This window comes from Pinus tabuliformis, chromosome X, assembly GCF_031772625.1.
Source record: "Pinus tabuliformis cultivar Carrire ecotype Pingquan chromosome X, CPIR1, whole genome shotgun sequence".
In the NCBI taxonomy this organism is placed as follows: Eukaryota; Viridiplantae; Streptophyta; class Pinopsida; order Pinales; family Pinaceae; genus Pinus; species Pinus tabuliformis.
Genome location: NC_142308.1, coordinates 408,023,260 through 408,041,231, shown reverse-complemented (window position 1 = coordinate 408,041,231; position 17,972 = coordinate 408,023,260). Strand labels below are relative to the sequence as shown.

Below are 17,972 nucleotides of genomic sequence, written 5' to 3'. Positions count from 1 at the left end.
TTGAAAGAAGAAATTTTGATTGGGTTTTCCCCTAGATAGGGGTTTTGCCTTGGCAAAGTACCTACATCTTATGTCTTGTATTTTTGTGATCTTCATGCACACATAATTTGGTAATTGCTTGATGAAAGATAATATAACATATAAGTACAAGAAGGCAACATAATTCACAAGTAATTATCAAGAAAGAGAAATCTAATCGTAATCCTACTAACATTGATTTCTCAACAGTCGTTTTATTCATGAGATGAGCTAACCTCATTAATGTCATGGATATCATATGGAGATAACATTACTCATGGGTCCTTCATTATCGTATGGTGGCATGCATTTTCACATGTGGTAACCTTTTATAGTAATGCATGGAGCCAATTTTTATTGCAAGTGAAGTCATAGTCCTCAAATTGTATGGTGAGTAAACTATGTTTTGAGGTGGTCAATCTCAATGATGGAGTTTCCCAACATATTCATTTTCCTTACAATGGCACTTGTATCATGAATTCATGGGATTGAGTTTCCATTATGCATTGTCATCACTTTCCTTCATTAGTTGTAGCTTTGTCTTATTTGTTATCCCTTGTGAACCATATCAAAGATGCATATGAAATGACATCTAAACTGCATGGAACTACTTATAAATTATGAAGAATTATCCTTACCTTGGATTGATGGACATTGCTCATGAAGGGTGCCGTATAACACATGTGGTTACATTTTATTTGGAGCTGCCTTATAACCATGATTGACTCACTATGAGTACACATCTTGTAGTATGAACTCATTATATCCATTTGTGAAAGTAGTATGTGCCATAGTTGGGACTTATGTTATGGAGCATCCTTCTTATGGAATGTTCATTGAAGACCATAAATGGAGCATGGAGATCCCTGGTGTTGGAAAATGTAACAAGGTTCAGTCTTCATAATTATTATTGTACTTATTGCATTATATATTTCATGTAAAAAGAAAAAGAAGAAAAAGAATTATTATTTTTCAAGCATGGGTTTCATGCTCAAGTCAAATTGTTATTTAGTTCAAGCATGTTCTTCATGCTTCTAGGGTTTATTGAGTCAAAAGAATATTTGTCATGAGTCAATCTATTGTACAAAAGTCAAGTACCATTTGGACTTTTGAAAGAAGTAAGAAAAATAATTTTATTTGAGTCAAAATTGTCAATTCTGCCCCCACAAGACCAAGTCGGCCCTGGAAGGGACCCATTCTACCTCTTCGATGTGTATAAATAGAGAACAATTCGACCTTATTTGGAGACAAGCAAGCAACTTCGATTCTTGTGTCAAGAAGAGAGAGAAATACCAAAAAAGAAGTCTAGAAAGAAGAGCGGAGTTCTAAAGGAAGTCAAAAGAGAGAGAGAGCGAAGGTGTAAAGATTGTTTTTTTGCCCTAATTCTCTCACACATGTGAGTTTCTGAAGCCACTGCAAGGGCCAAAATATTTCTAAAGCACTGCAAGTTCGAGATTCTGTTGCGGGGGGCCGAAAATAAAAGGTTTGACTAGATTTGGAAGGCTTTGACTTGAGTTGACTTTGATTTGTTGGAAGAGCTTTGAAGAAGGGCCGACTTGGGTCTTGTGGGAGGTCTTGGTCTTGGATTTCTCAGTTTGATCTGATTCTATATGAAGAGAAGATTTGAATGGGTTTTCCCCTTATGGGGTTCTGGCTTGGCTTGGATCTTGTATCTTGTGTTCATTGTCTTTTTGTGATCTTCATGGTTTATGGTGTTGGTAATTGTTTGATGAAAAGAACATAATAAAAGTAATAAAAAGTCAACATATATTCACAAGAAATTATCAAATAAAGAGTAATCAACCCTAATTGCTGCCCTAATGATTTCTCAACTTGGTATCAAAGCTAAGTTGAAGAGAAGGCAACTTGAAGATCACTCTTGTTGAGATAAGTGGAAGACTTTCATCAAAACTACTTTGAAGGACATCATTTGCTAAGGGCATAAGGAAGGGCTTAAGGAAAGATACTGCATCAGTGATTCATCTCTCTCTATCATTGAAGGCTCTTGGTTACTCATCATCTTTGTGAAGATCATCATCTTATTAATCTCTTTGATCATCACTCATTTTGAAGACATCTTTATAAAAGTCATCACTTAAGAAGTATCAAGATTATTAGGAACATCATCTACACTCTTAGAAGCGTCATCATTCATCTTTGAAGTAGCTTGGAGATATGATTGTACCAGTCATCCTAGAAGTCATCATTCTAGGACATCTTTGAAGTCTCTTGGAAATCTTGAAGCATCAAGACATTTGAAGACATCATCATTAAACGAGACACTCTTTTGTCAAGTAAGTACTATATTATTATCTATGTCTCAATCTTCAAATCAAATGACTTCATTTTGTAAGGAAGGCAACAAACTCGATGGGTCATCAGACTTTCAAGCATGGAGGAAGAGAATAGATTTGGTGCTAATGGAAAATGAACTCGCGGACTATGTTCTAGGCAAAGTTATAGAACCAAAGAAGGATAAGACTCAAGAATTCACTAAGTACACTAAAGGAGAAGTTAGGGCTCAAAGGATTCGCATTGAATCCATCAAAGATCATCCTATACCACTTGTTGCAGATTTGGGCTCATCTAAAGCAATTTATGACAAGTTGGTAAACTTTATTCAGTTAGTACCATAGGTTAGAAGATATCTCTGAGGAATCGACTTTACAAAACAAGTTTATTGAAGGGTGAAGATTTGGCCTCATATCTTATAAAGGTCTCACAATTGAAGGATCAACTACAATGGCTTGGAGAAGTTGTTTCTGATTCTGAATTACCAACTTGTATACTCATTGCTTTACCTTTAGAATGGAGTATTTTTGTGACAAGCATCTATTCAAGAAAAGACACTCCAAATTTTGATGAGCTGTGGGCTTTATGTATTCTAGAAGAGACAAGATTGAAAGCCAAGGATGACACTGAGCCCAATGAAAAGTCTCAAGCTTTGTTGCTAGATCTAAGAAGAAAAATGGAAAGTTTGGGAAGTTTGAACCTTGTTGAAAGTTAAACAACAACAACAATCAACCACGTGGAGACAAGATATGTCCAAAGTACAATGATTTGGGTGCAATGATTATGGACACTTTAAAAGAGATTGTCCTAAGGATCCTCAAAACAGGCAGAACAATACAAGTAAGGAAAGGAGTGGAGCTCACATTGCTGAAGAAAATGAAGAACCTGAAAAGTAGCCGAAAAATGAATATCATAATGATCTCTATTATTGAAGAACTCCATTACTACTGGGTCTACTAGTAGTTTGTTTTGTCTTTATTAAAAGATGACAATTAGAGTAGCATATGTAGTTACTTTTGTAGAAGAGTCTTGGATTTTGCAAATAATGGCGTCATGGATAGAAGCATATAACATTGGAAGGATTAGAGTCTGCATAGTCAATTGCATCTTATTGGAAGAAGTCATCTAGCAAAGCAAGTATAGAAGGATCTAGCACTCCACAGTTCATACAACTACTTCTTGGCATCATGTTGAAGCAGTCTTTTAGCAGGAAAGGATCAAAAGGATCCCGCAACAGAATCATCATTATGAGAAGGTTCTTCAGTATATGGAAGAATCATAGTAACATGGCTAGAGTATATTCCACTAGAATATTATGGAAAAACAATCTAGAAGTTTGAAAGTATGAAGATAGTCAAGAAGCAACATGACGGCATAATTGAAGCATTTCTCATCTTAGAGAAGGAATATCATCTTCAAAGAAAGAAGTAGTTCATTAAAAAGAAGTTAACTAGATGGCAGTTCAAAAGAAAAAGGCATGTATATCTTTAGAAAAGAGATCTAAATTATAAAGTAGAATACATTTCTTCAGAAATATTGTAGGAAGAGTTGGATGTAGAAATATGTTTTGAGATATGTGCAAGATTGAATGAGACAAGAGCTTTTCCATACGATTATTCGATACATAGAAGCATGATAGATGAGCATGGTATTGTTCAACATTCGATATGGTCTCTTGAAGAATGTAAGAAATATAGCAATGATAACTTTAGAGGGAGCTGTGAAGACCTTGATGGGTATAATATTAAATCTCACTGACTGGTTCCGAGAACACATTGATTGATGTTTAAAAGCTGAAGAGCATGTAGAAGAACTCTAGTGCCAGATGAAGATAAACCATGCAAAGGGATGTTGACCTCAGAGGGAGAGTAAATAACAAAATTTGACATCTTGACAAAAGGCCATCATGATTTGGTAATTCTGATATTGATGATTTGTTTGAGATATGATTGGGCTACCTGGAAAAACATATTGTGAAAGTATAGACTGGAAAGGTAGTAGTTGAGATAAAGTTGTTTGGCTTATCTCAATTCAAAAAGCATATGGATTGAGTGGATAGCAATGGTAATGGCTTAGAAGAATATATGGTAGAAATAATAAGCGCAGAAAAAGGTAGCAAGTCATGAGATATCTTGTTGATCATGATGGATTTGATGTTGACCTAGAAGAAGTTCACTTTCCCAATTGGATAGAAAGAGCTACAATTAGCTCTACATTGATTGGTTTGACAAGATACTTTTGATGACAAAGATACTATAAATGATGGTTGATGGAAAGTGATATAAAAGGTTGAAGGCAAGAATCGTGTCATGAAGATATATTGAGAAAGAGTTTGGCTCCATGACATCCAGGAAAGTCAAAGCTCAGGTATGATACGATGATGCAAGATAGGAGCCTTTGCAACTACTACTAAGATCTTCACGGAAGAAGAAGTAGCTGATGAATGAGACAAGATGAAGCTTATGATTGAGACTAGCTAAGGATTGTGATGATGTCTCCCTAGTTGAGAGGGAGTAAGGATCCCCTCCCTGGTTGAGAGGGAGTAATTAGGGACACTGTATTCTCCATGTGTCATGCACTGGATCAGGGCTAACAACTGTAAGTCTATTGCAGGCACTGGTAGGGAGAATGGAGGATTGGATAAGCATTTGGGACTGATACTCCTTGAGGATTTGGAAATCCAAGATAGTAGTAGTCCCGTGGACTAATACTCTTTGAGGATATGACAAGGTATCTAAGATAAGAGTAGTCGAAGAGCACTGATATTCTTTGAAGATTGGGAATCCAATATAAGAATAGTCCTGGAAGGACATACCTGTTGAGAGGCAATTGTGGTGGTGTCCATATGTAAGCCTCCCAACATTGTGCTCTAATCTAGTGGAGTTTTGGAGCTTGTTAGTCAAGGCCTTGCTATATTGCAAAATTGACAATGCTAGTTGTGATGTTGATGCTTAAAAATGGCTTATCAATCCGACTCTTCTTATGAGAATATTTCAATTTGAGAGTATCCTTGTACATGTTATGTAATTATGAATACCTCCCTAGTTAAGAGGGAGTGTTGGAAAATGTAACTAGGTTCAGTTTTCATAATTATCATTGTACTTATGTCATTATATATTTCATGTAAAAAGCAAAAGAAGAAAAATAATTATTATTTTTCAAGCATGGGTTTCATGCTCAAGTCAAATTGTTATTTAGGTCAAGCATGTTCTTCATGCTTCTAGGGTTTATTGAGTCAAAAGAATATTTGTCATGAGTCAATCTATTGTACTAGAGTCAAGTCCCATTTGGACTTTTGAAAGAAGCAAGAAAAATAATTTTATTTGAGTCAAAATTGTCAATTTTGTCCCCACAAGACCAAGTCAGCCTTGGAAGGGACCCATTCGACCTCCTGGATGTGTATAAATAGAGGATAGTTCGACCTCATTTGGAGACAAGCAAGCAAGTTCGATTCTTGTGCCAAGAAGAGAGAGAAATACTAGAAAAGAAGCCTAGAAAGAAGAGCGAAGTTTTAAGGAAGTTAAAAGAGAGAGAGTGAAGGTTTAAAGATTGTTTTTTTGCCCTAATTCTCTCACACGTGCAAGTTTCTGAAGCTGTTGCAGGGCCTGAAATATTTTTGAGTAGTGCAGGTTCGAAATTCTATTGCGGGGGGCCGAAAATCAAAGGTTCGACTAGATTCAGAAGGCTTTGACTTGAGTTGACTTTGATTTGTTGGAAGAGCTAGGGAGGAGGGCCGACTTGGGTCTTGTGCGAGGTCTTGGTCTTGAATTTCTCAGTTTGATCTGATTCTATATGAAGAAAGGAGTTGATTGGGTTTTCCCCTTGTGGTGTTTTGGCTTGGCTTGGACCCTGTATCTTGTGTTCATTGTCTTTTTGTGATCTTCATGGTTAATGGTGTTGGTAATTGTTTGATGAAAAGAACATAATAAAAATAATAATAAGTCAACACATATTCACAAGTGATTATCAAGTAAAGAGTAATCAACCCTAATTGCTGCCCTAGTGATTTCTCAACAGTTGGAGCACCTATCAAAGTCAATTGACCATATTGAGGAGGTTGTTACATTTTTTGGCTATTTCTAGAGGTTGATCGTATCTAACTAATTATTTTATCATTGTTGAACTTGTCACATGTAGTTAGTCAGATGAGAGCACTATTATATTGTTTTCCTTGTGGAGGATGATTATCTTATGATTTCTCGGATGATTATCTTATTATTTCTCCTGGAAGAGGAGAGTGGATTCCAACTATTCGCTTCTAATATTTATATTAGTGAGGAGTTTGTTGAGGAGGATAGATGTGTAATATTTTATTGTATTCCTTGGAGAACTAATGGATCTAGGAAAAACATACCTTTTTGTTGCAAAAGGAGTTGAGCTCAAACCTAATTAAAAGTTTGCTCTCCCCCTCATTTGCTTTGTTGGGAATTTGTGGATTATGGAGTGCTTCCCTTGGGCTACATTGTACACTGTTTTGGCAAGCTTAATGGAAGATGGGATGTATGAATGCCAATGACTAGGAGGAGCAATATCATTGATGATATACAATCCCTATAGATTGAGGGGCTTTGTTATCAAGGTAGGTTGAATGGGGCATGTTGTCGCACAGATTATCACGACAACGCTCAAATCGGGGGCTGTCACCCTGATCCCCGATCTCTCCGTTTAAGCCTGTCTCCTATGGCTAAGGGGGGTAGACCCTATGGGATAATGGATGACCAACTGGGGACCAGTTGGGTTGGGAGACACGAGGGGAAAAAAGCACTTAATTGATTTTATTAAGTTAATAGACCAGTGTCTTATGGAGTTAATGACAGAATAATTGTTTATCAAATACTGCAGAAATATGAACTCATTAACAATCATTTACCATCAAATAACCCAAACAAAGATTAATTTTGCTAGATGCAAGATAATCAATAAATGCCCAATGGCTTAACAATATTCCGGCAATTAAAATTTGAAAGATTAAACGTTTTAAATAACCACATAATTTTAAATGCGAACCAGAGATCAGATTCATATAGCTAATCTTCAAATGAACATTTAAGCATGTTTAACCACATAAAGAAATGATAAATACTAATCCCACATCAAAATTTTAGCCTCAACAGGAAAGATATATCGCAAACATGACGAAGCCTTGAGCCAAGAATGAATCTGGCAAAATATTTCCATATATATATATATATATATATATTTTTTTTTTTTTGCTTATTATATATTTTTTATGATTTTTATATTTTATGATTTATTAAAGAAAAATAAAAATAAAACAAAACTAAATTCTAAATACACTAAATGAAAATTTATACAATTAAAAAATGAAAAAAAGAAGAAGAAGCTACGTTAGCATTAAAGGAATGAACAGGTGATCTATAACTAAAATTAAATCTAAATCTAATTTAAATTTAAATTTAAATGAAACAGAATTTTACAAAAATTTTGAAATAAAAAATGACGCTATAAATCTGTATACCCACAAACCTACGTAAATAAAACCAGAAAAAGAACACGCCCTTTTTTATTTTTCTTTGCAGGTTGAAGGCGATGAGGAAGGGAGAGAAAACGCGCAGATAAGGTTTGCGGACAAGGAGCTAGACGACAAAGGAAGGAGACTGCGGCTGAAGAAAGAAAAACGCGGGTTTGGTGTATGGCTCAACACTGAGCAGCACGCAGAAGGAGAAAGCTGGACGAGGCAGCGCTAGAGATGAAGGGAATGGCTGTAGGGTAGATAGCAGAGGAATGTGCAAGTTGGAGGCTGCGTTGCGGATATTTTGCAGGTTGATAGAATTGAAGGATGGCAGACGGAGGGATATGTGTATTGTTTGCAGATTTGATAACAGTGGATTGAGGGCAGCGTGTGAAGGAATTGAGAGAAAACGCAGGGGTAATACTGCTTGAAGAAAACTGGGAAAATCAACGAAGTTTGAAGGAGAAGCGTGGTAGAAACGCAGGGATTGCAGTGATTTGATTGCAGAAGTTGAAAGAGCAGCAGTATATGGAGAGGCTGAAATGCAGCTTTGCCTCAAAAAAAAATTTCAAAATGTCCCTGTAACACAATTAAACCTGTAACATGACAAAACCCTGAGCAATAGCAGGGCGCTGATCAAACCCTCAGAATTCTTCAGAGTACCCTGCAACCTGTAATTGGAAAGGAAAAACACCCACAATATATTGCAAAAGATAAAACCCTAAAAACTAGCTACAAAATTTACAGCTTTGTGACTCTACAACAGCCAGATTTGTCAGTAACCCTCCATAATATTTTCAGAATATCAGATTTACTATGAGATACTTCAGAAATCTCTCATGCAATTCAGAAAAAAATAAACTTTAAATGTTAGACCCAAAATCGAAATTGGTTGGGCTCTACAAGAAAATGCTTTGCGGGAGTTGGCTGGTTCAACCGAGAACTTCCCCAAACGTCCACTGATTTCTTCAATAAGGGTTTTCTGCACAGCTCACTTCAACCATCAATAAAGAGGGAAAAAACAGTATTAAATTCCAGATGCAATGGAGATACCTGCCATTATTTCAGAAATTCTATTACCATTCAAACCCTAGTAAGTGAACAAGATACCTGTGTTCAACAATACTCTACATCAAGCTATTACTAATGGATGAAAATAAAATTATGCAGAAGATAAAACAACTCACAACACTTCAGGAGAGTAACACCAACGAGATTTCAACCCCAAAGTATTTCTTTATTTGCACCAGAAAAAGTTTACAAGAGAGCTTTCTTCAGCACAAGACTCGCAGATCGAATGATCTCAAATGACCCCTAGCACTCTATTTAAAGGAAAAATTCCCAACGGCTAGTTCGAGTGATCCATGTCAAAATGATCTCGACCGTCGATGAGGATCAAAATCCCTTTTAATCTCATCCATCGAAATTTTTTTAAATGCATTTTAATATATTAAAAATTTGAATTTTGCATTTATTTTCTCAAAATTTTGACTTATTATTATTTTATTTTATTTTTTCAATTTTTTAATTTTTTTTAAAATTTTATTTTATTTTAATTTTTTAATTTTTTTTTTTGGATCCTCGAACTTAGCCCTTTGGAAAAATCACCTAGGACCTAGGACTTAGGACTTATGAGGTGATTAAAACATTTTCTAACCCTCAAGACACTTTACATCATGACTTTTACAATTTTACATCTCAAGGGGGGAAACCCATTTGATATAGACCCTCATAGACCACCCAGTCTTGCGACACAGACGTAATCTAGCAGATCAACGCATTAGGATTCTCCTAAGATTTTAATGACAAAATTCATTTCGGCTTTGGGGTTAGGCTGAAGGAAAACTCTGCCGATCATGGATCGATGAGATAGAAAACCTTCCGGAACGTAGATTATCACTAGAAAATTAGGTCCACCTAGGCAATTTACATACACGACTCAGCTCTGCTAAGATTATTTACAATTCACACATGCAGACTGGGTTTACAACATAACATGATTAGGTTGACGATGACTGTCGAATGGCACGAACATGTCAATTAAGCGCTATCCCTTTTGCGAAAAAAAGGGGGTGTACTGCTGTGGGAAGTTGACACGTAGTGGTCAACATCTGGCTCTACTTGGGGACACGTTGCTGCACTGCAGGAATGTGAGAATCTAGAATCTGCATCCACGCAACACACAACAGAAATAAGTAGTGTCTATCCAAAAATCATCATATAACATTTAAGCACATGAAAGATATAAGCTCTTCATTTATTAACAAGGAAAGTAAATCTAATCCTAAAATAGAAATAAAATGCTGAAATAACAAGGAGTAGGGTTAGAAATACAATACAGAGGATGCCTTATGGCATCAGATATCATCTTTGAAGAACAACTTGAGCATTTGGCCATTCGCAGGTAGATCAAGTGGTTCACCATCCAATCTGCTCAAGTGGAATGAGTTTGGTCCGGCGATATCTCGAATGATGTACGGTCCCAGCCAAAAACTGTCGAACTTTTTATGTTTTCTTGGTTTTTCATTCTTGCGATCCCAAAGAAGTACCATATCTCCCACCTGCAAAGATCTAGATCGAGAGGATTTATCAAAGCTTTTCTTAATGTTAGATTGATTTTTACATATAGCATCAAAAGTTGTCCTACGAGCTTCATCTAACTCCACAATTTGATCTATTCTATTCTGAACAACATCTTTATTAGTAGAAAAACGCTGAAGGAGCTGATAAACTGGCAATTTCAGGTGCACAGGTAAGGTTACGTGCAAGCCATAAACTAATTCAAAGGGAGATTTACGAGTGGCTTTCTTCTTAGTGATCCTATCTGCCCATAAGGCATATTTGATTTTGCTATCCCATGATCTCTTATTATCTCCTACTATCTTCTTGATAATGGTTATGAGATTCTTGTTACTTGACTCAGCCAGACCATTACCCTGAGGATAGTAATTTGATGAATGAGATACGATAATGCCATATTTGAAACAGAAAGATGAAAACTCTGAAGAATTGAAAGCCTTGGCATTACAGCAGTGATCTTAGCAGGGACACCAAATCTAGTAATGATATTATTTTCAATGAAATCCATAATAACCTTTTCAGTGGCATTCTTAGCAGGAATGGCTTCAACCCATTTAGTGAAATAATCCGTAGCAGTCAAAATCCATGAGTAGCCATTGCTAGAATTTTCATGGAACTTCCCGATGAAGTCCAGACCCCAATGCTGAAAAGGTGCCTCTACAATGACAGGTTGTAGGGGCAAGGTAACAAGCTTCTGTTTCCCAGTGAATAGTTGACAGGCTTGACAAATTCTAACAAACTTATGCACATCAGAAAAGATCGAAGGCCAATAATAACCAGCTCTCGTGGTTTTGTGGGCAGTAGTTCTAGCAGCATAATGACCACCACAAAATCCTGAATGAAACTCAGAGATTAATTTCTTGGACTCAATTTCATCAACACACCTAAGCACTATGCCCTCAGGATTTCTCCACCCAAGGTCATCCTTCATAAGGCAATATTTAGTGGCTTTTAGTCTAAGAGCCCTTCTCTTATGAGCAGCTAAATGGTTAGGACATGTAAGATTCATCAAGTAATAAACAATGTCCTTGTACCACCTATGCTCTCTTAATCTTTGCAACTCCAGCGAAGATAGATCGCCAAGACAAAACAAACCAAGAGTCTTTTCATTACTTTCAGTCAACATTTGAGCCAAACCTTGGCCTTTGACTAGCTTGGTGGGTCTGATCTCTAAATCATATTCTTGTATTTTAGTAACCCACCTAGCGCGAGTCCCTAAGCAATCGGTTTGAGTTAATATATCTTTAACAACAGAATGTGGGACGAAAGCAATGATTTTAGAATAACCCACATAAGTTTTGAAGTGCTTAAGAGACTTGACCAGGGCATAAGCTTGCTTTTCCATGGTATTGTACTTCAATTCAGAATTTTGAAGCGCTCTACTCATGACCATCTTTATTCTTTTGTAACAGGAGTCAGGACACCAACGATGGTATCTTCGGAAGTGAAAGAAAAAATCATGAAATCCTTGGAATAATCGGGACTAACTAAGATAGGAGCTCTTGCAATAGCGCATTTGATTTCTTGAAAAGCCTTTTTGCCGTTTTCTTGCCAAACAAATTTTGCATCTTTCTTTAGAAAACTTTGAATATGCTAGCTATTTCTGCGTAATTTGGAATAAACCTTCTAAGAAAATTTGTCTTTCCAAGGAAAGACTGAAGGGATTTAAGATTATGAGGAAGAGGAATCTCTTGGATTGCTTCAATTCTTTCAGGATCAATCTTGATTCCATCCTTAGAAATGATATGGCCAAGTAATTTCCCTTCTGTTACTCCAAAAACAGACTTAGCTGGATTCAAAGAAATCCCGTATTCTCTACATCTATCAAAAACCTGCCTAAGATGATTTATATGACTGATACCATCTCTAGAGAATACAGTAAGATCATCTTGGTAAATCTCAATAAATTTACCATAAGGCATAATCCATAGCCCTTTGAAATGTAGCCCCAGCATTGGTTAATCCAAACGACATTCTGATGTATTCAAAAGTACCCCATGGTGTGGTGAATGTGGTTTTATGACGATCTTCCTTTTTAACCCATACCTGATTGTACCCAGAAAAACCATCTAGCAACGACATCATTCCAGAACCGGTTACTCTTTGCAATAAAGTCTCCATGTTTGGCAAAGGGTAATTATCTTTCTTGCATGCTAGATTAAGGTTTCGAAAATCGACACAAAGCCTTATCATACCGTTCTTCTTCCTAACAATCACCAGATTTGAACACCATGTCGAATGCCTTGTTTGAGTGATAATTCCAGCCGCAAGCATTTTCACAAGCTCTTTCTGAACCAAAGGGGCTAACTTAGGATTAATCTGCCTAAGCTTCTGGTGAAAGGGTTTAACATTTTCATCTTTTAAGGGGATAGTATGTTCCATGACATCTTCCCTATAGCCCTTTAATTCATCATAAGAAAAAGCTAAAACATCACGATATTCGCGAAGTAAATTAGTTAAATTTTTTCTTTCCTCCACACTAGTACCTTTGCCAATTTTAACAATCTTTGGGTTTTCAGAAGTACCAATGTTTATCTCGAGATATTCGCTTGGGTCCATTTTATTTTCCTCTCTCAACTTCGTGGCATTGTGACGATCAAATTGTTGCTCTAAGGCAACCACATTCCTAGGAGTAGGATTTATGATATTCTCATGATTTAAAGATCCATCCTCCTCAGAATCTATCCGGAAATCCTCAAACTCATCCAAACTATTAAGAAAATGAATGACTTGCTTTTCATCATTAAAGACTTGCCAATGCTCTGAGTTATCTGGAATAGATGGTCTAAATATTACTTACATTTTGATCTTATCCTTAATTAGCTCATCAGATAACTGGAAAGTAGTAGCAGCTACGACAAGTTCATCTGCCGAACTATTTTTCTCTCTTGGGATTGCTTCGAGGTCAAGGGCATCAAAATGTTCCATAGTATCCCACACAGCGTTTCGATAATTTCTTAATCTTTGATTTTTACATGTGAATTTATTTTTAAGCTACATGATAATTAAGTCGGAATCTCCCTTAATGCTAAGCAACTTAATCGTCAAAGACTTCGCCAATTCAAGACCCAACAATACAACCTCATATACAGTGACATGGTTGGTTGCTTCAAATTCTAATCGATAGGCAAACTTGAAAATGTGATTAAGGGGAGACTTAAGCACTATTCCAGCACCCTTACCATGCCTAGATGACGCACCATCAAAGTACATGTACCAAACTCTATCATTGAGATCCTTAATCTTATCATCAGGAGGAATTATGAAATTAGACATGATAGCATAATTCCATCACTTGGGATAGATAAGTTGCCTAACTTGACTAGTAAAAAGCAAATGGATATCAAAGAGGGATAGTATGTTCCATGACATCTTCCCTATAGCCCTTTAATTCATCATAAGAAAAAGCTAAAACTAGTCTATCAGCTAAAGCTTTTTCTGGTTTTATTTACGAAGGTTTGTGGGTATATGGACCTACTTAGCCACCCATATACTAAAATCTCTCAAATGCGAATTAGCACTAATCGCATTATCTCCCTGAAAGTTAGGCAACTTATCTATCCCAAGTAAATTTTACAAAAATTTTGAAATAAAAAATGACGCTATACATCCATATACCCACAAACCTTCGTAAATAAAACCAGAAAAAGAACACGCCCTTTTTTATTTTTCTTTGCAGGTTGAAGGCGATGAGGAAGGGAGAGAAAACTTGCAGGTAGGGTTTGCGGACAAGGAGCTCGACGGCAAAGGGAGGAGACTGCGGCTGAAGGAAAAAAAAAAACACCGGTTTGGTGTGTGGCTCAGCACTGAGCAGCACGCAGAAGGAGAAAGCTGGACGAGGCAGCGCTGGAGATGAAGGGAATGGATGTAGGGTAAATCGCAGAGGAATGTGCGAGTTGGAGGCGGCGTTGCAGATATTTTGCAGGTTGATAGAACTGAAGCATGGCAGACGGAGGGATTTGTGTATTGTTTGTAGATTTGATAGCAGTGGATTGAGGGCAGCGTGTGAAGAAATTGAGAGAAAACGCAAGGGTAATACTGCTTGAAGAAAACTGAGAAAATCAACAAAGTTTGAAGGAGAAGCGTGGTAGAAACGTAGGGATTGCAGCGATTTGATTGCAGAAGCTGAAAGAGCAGCAGTATATGTAGAGGCTGAAATGCAGCTTTGCCTAAAAATAAATAAATTCAAAATGTCCCTGTAACACAATTAAACCTGTAACATGACAAAACCCTGAGCAATAGCAGGGAGCTGATCAAACCCTTGGAAGTCTTCAGAAAACCCTGCAACCTGTAAATGGAAAGGAAAAACACCCAGAATATATTGCAAAAGATAAAGCCCTAAAAACTAGCTACAAAATTTACAGCTTTGTGACTCTACAACAACCAGATTTGTCAGTAACCCTCCATAATATTTTCAGAATATCAGATTTACTATGAGATACTTCAGAAATCTCTCAAGCAATTCAAAAAAAAAAACTTTAAATGTCAGACCCAGAATCGACACTGGCTGGGCTGTACAAGAAAATGCTTTGTGGGAGTTGGCTGGTTCAGCCGAGAACTTCCCCAAATGCCCACTGATTTCTTCAATAAGTGTTTCCTGCACAGCTCACTTCAACCATCAGTAAAGAGGGAAAAAACAATGTTAAATTCCAGATGCAATAGAGATACTTGCCATTATTTCAGAAATTCTATTACCATTCAAACCCTAGTAAGTGAAAAAGATACTTGTGTTCAACAATACTCTACATCAAGCTATTACTAATCACTGAAAATAAAATTATGCAGAAGATAAAACAACTCACAACACTTCAGGAGAGTAACACCAGCAAGATTTCAACCCCAAAGTCTTTCTTTATTTGCACCAGAAAAAGTTTACAAGAGAGCTTTCTTCAGCACAAGACTCACAGATCGAATGATCTCAAATGACCCCTAGCACCCTATTTAAAGGAAAAATTCCCAACGGCTAGTTCGAGTGATCCATGTCAAAATGATCTCGACCGTCGTTGAGGATCAAAATCCCTTTTAATCTCATTCATTGAAAATTTTTAAATGCATTTTAATATATTAAAAATTTGAATTTTGCATTTATTTTCTCAAAATTTTTGACTTATTATTATTTTATTTTATTTTTTCAATTTTTTATTTATTTTTAAATTATTTTTTAAATTTTATTTTATTTTAATTTTTTAATTTTTTTAGTTATTTTAATTTTTGTTTTTTTTTTTTTAATTGGATCCTCGAACTTAGCCCTTTGGAAAAATCACCTAGGACTTAGGACTTATGAGGGGATTAAAACATTTTCTAACCCTCAAGACACTTTACATCGTGACTTTTACAATTTTACATCTCAAGGGGGGAAAACCCATTTGATATAGACCCTAATAGACCACCCAGTCTTGCGACACAGATATAATCTAGCAGACCAACGCACTAGGATTCTCCTAAGATTCTAATGACAAAATTCATTCCGGCTTTGGGGTTAGGCTGAAGGAAAACTTTGGCGATCATGGATCAGTGAGACAAAAAACCTTCCGGAACGTAGATTATCACTAGAAAATTAGGTCCACCTAGGAAATTTACATACATGACTCAGCTCTGCTAAGATTATTTACAATTCACACATGTAGACTGGGTTTACAACATAACATGATTAGGTCGACGATGACTGTCGAATGGCACAGACATGTCGATTAAGCGCTATCCCTTTTGCGAAAAAAGGGGGTGTACTGCTATGGGAAGTTGACACGTAGTGGTCAACAGGGCAGAACAATGCATTTCTCCTTTTCAGCAAACCTTTAGCAGTGTTTACAAGAATTTACATGGTGATATTTATTCTTGAAAAGTGTAGGCCATTAAAACTCATCTCTGAAAACCTTGTTTGCTATAATAGGAGAAACAAATTTTCCTCCACATATTCTATTATGTATCTTGGAAGGACCTTTTGGGCCTGCTTTTTGTTAAATCATGCTAGGATTTTTCCATATAGCCTTTTTTTAAAAAGAAAACCTTAAATCAATTCACAAGATGGTTTTTGCTTTCAACATTCTCTTTTCTTATGACTCAAGTATTTGGGACATACTTCACTTAAACAAAATGAAATTTGTTGATGGACTTGATCATGATTCGACAGAATATGCTGATTGGCAAATTGTTGAACAAAAAGAAAGGAATTCACTATCTTATCAAAAGCATTAATGTAATCAATGACACCCATCATTAATTAGAAAGTCTGTGAGCCTTTATTGATCTGAATGGCTTAATGTTTGGGCCATACTCTTGTAGCTTTGTAATCCCTTGAAGGTAATGTTTGCTTAACTCTTTCTTATTTGACATCATCTTGATAAGATGCTCAACAATGTAAGCAACAATATGAGTTGATAATATATAAGGCGTAAACTTATACGACGTTGACTAAAGCAAATCTGTGTTTCTCAATGGGAGTATAATTGAACTCTTAGTCTTTCAACACAATACTCATGAATGACAGGCAATTTGTGACCAGAAGCATTCTTTGGCATGATGATGGCTGCTATAGTCACATGAGGCAAACGTGTAGACTTCAAGATATCTATTGAAGTTATGACCAATGTTGCATGACTCGTACTCGTATAAGACTCGATGAGGCATCGACTCGTTTACTCGTATAAGACTTGTCAAAATACAAAAAAAAACTTAAAATGTGGTAAATTTTAAGCACAAAATAGAAACTAATGACAATTCCAATCCTTATAAGTTATAAAAACCACAATATATGCAATAATTCATAGCATCATCTCATATCTATAAAAGTACAACATAACATATTCAATTTTTGTAAGCAAAACATTTAGATACTGAATAAGGTGGCTGATTTTCTCAGCCACACAGCGGCCCTGTGTGGCTGAGTTTCTCACCCACAGGTATTCCCAATCAAAAAAAAATTGCAAACATAAAAATAACAATAATAAATACATGGAAAACATTCTAACTAAGTTCATGAACCCGACCTGAAGCTTAGTCTGATCCGGTGAAGCCTCCTTTAGCCTCCTCCAGCAGCTCTTTCATGCTCCTTTAGCTTCACTCTCACTCACACAAATTAGCCAAACACTCAAATGACAAGTGAATGAGAAATAGAAGGGAGAGAGGTGCTTATAAAGTTTTTTTTCCCTCCAATTTCCCTTTTCCTCCACCTCATCTCCAAAACAGAAAAAAAAAATAAAAAAAAATCGAAGTTTTGGACAGTTTAAACGTTTTGCTGCCCAAAGGGTGTTATAGGGTCTGATAGGGGTCTTGTATTAAGCCTGCGGGTCTTATAAGGGTAAGAGGGTCTAGTACAAAACTCGAGGGTTAAGGGTAAAGACTGAGGGTTTGATGAAGTTTACCCGTCCGCCCTTATGGCCTGTTCTCACCTGCGGGTTTTATAGGGGTGGTGCTTCACTGGTTATGACCAAATCTGTGTTTCTCAATAGGATTATAATTCAATTCATTGTCTTTCAACACAATACTCATGAATGACATAGGCAATTTGTGACCTGAAGCATTCTTTGGCATAACAATGGCTGCTATAGTCACATGAGGCACATGCGTCGACTTCAAAATATCCTTTGGAGTTATGACCTGATAAGACTAG

At 36.5% G+C, this 17,972-nt stretch overlaps 1 protein-coding gene across 1 annotated transcript in view; it reads left to right on the top strand.

Moving 5' to 3' along the window:
- Positions 1–17,972, top strand: part of LOC149140252 (uncharacterized) — a 221,480-nt gene that overhangs the window by 119,478 nt on the left and 84,030 nt on the right. The window lies entirely within an intron of this gene.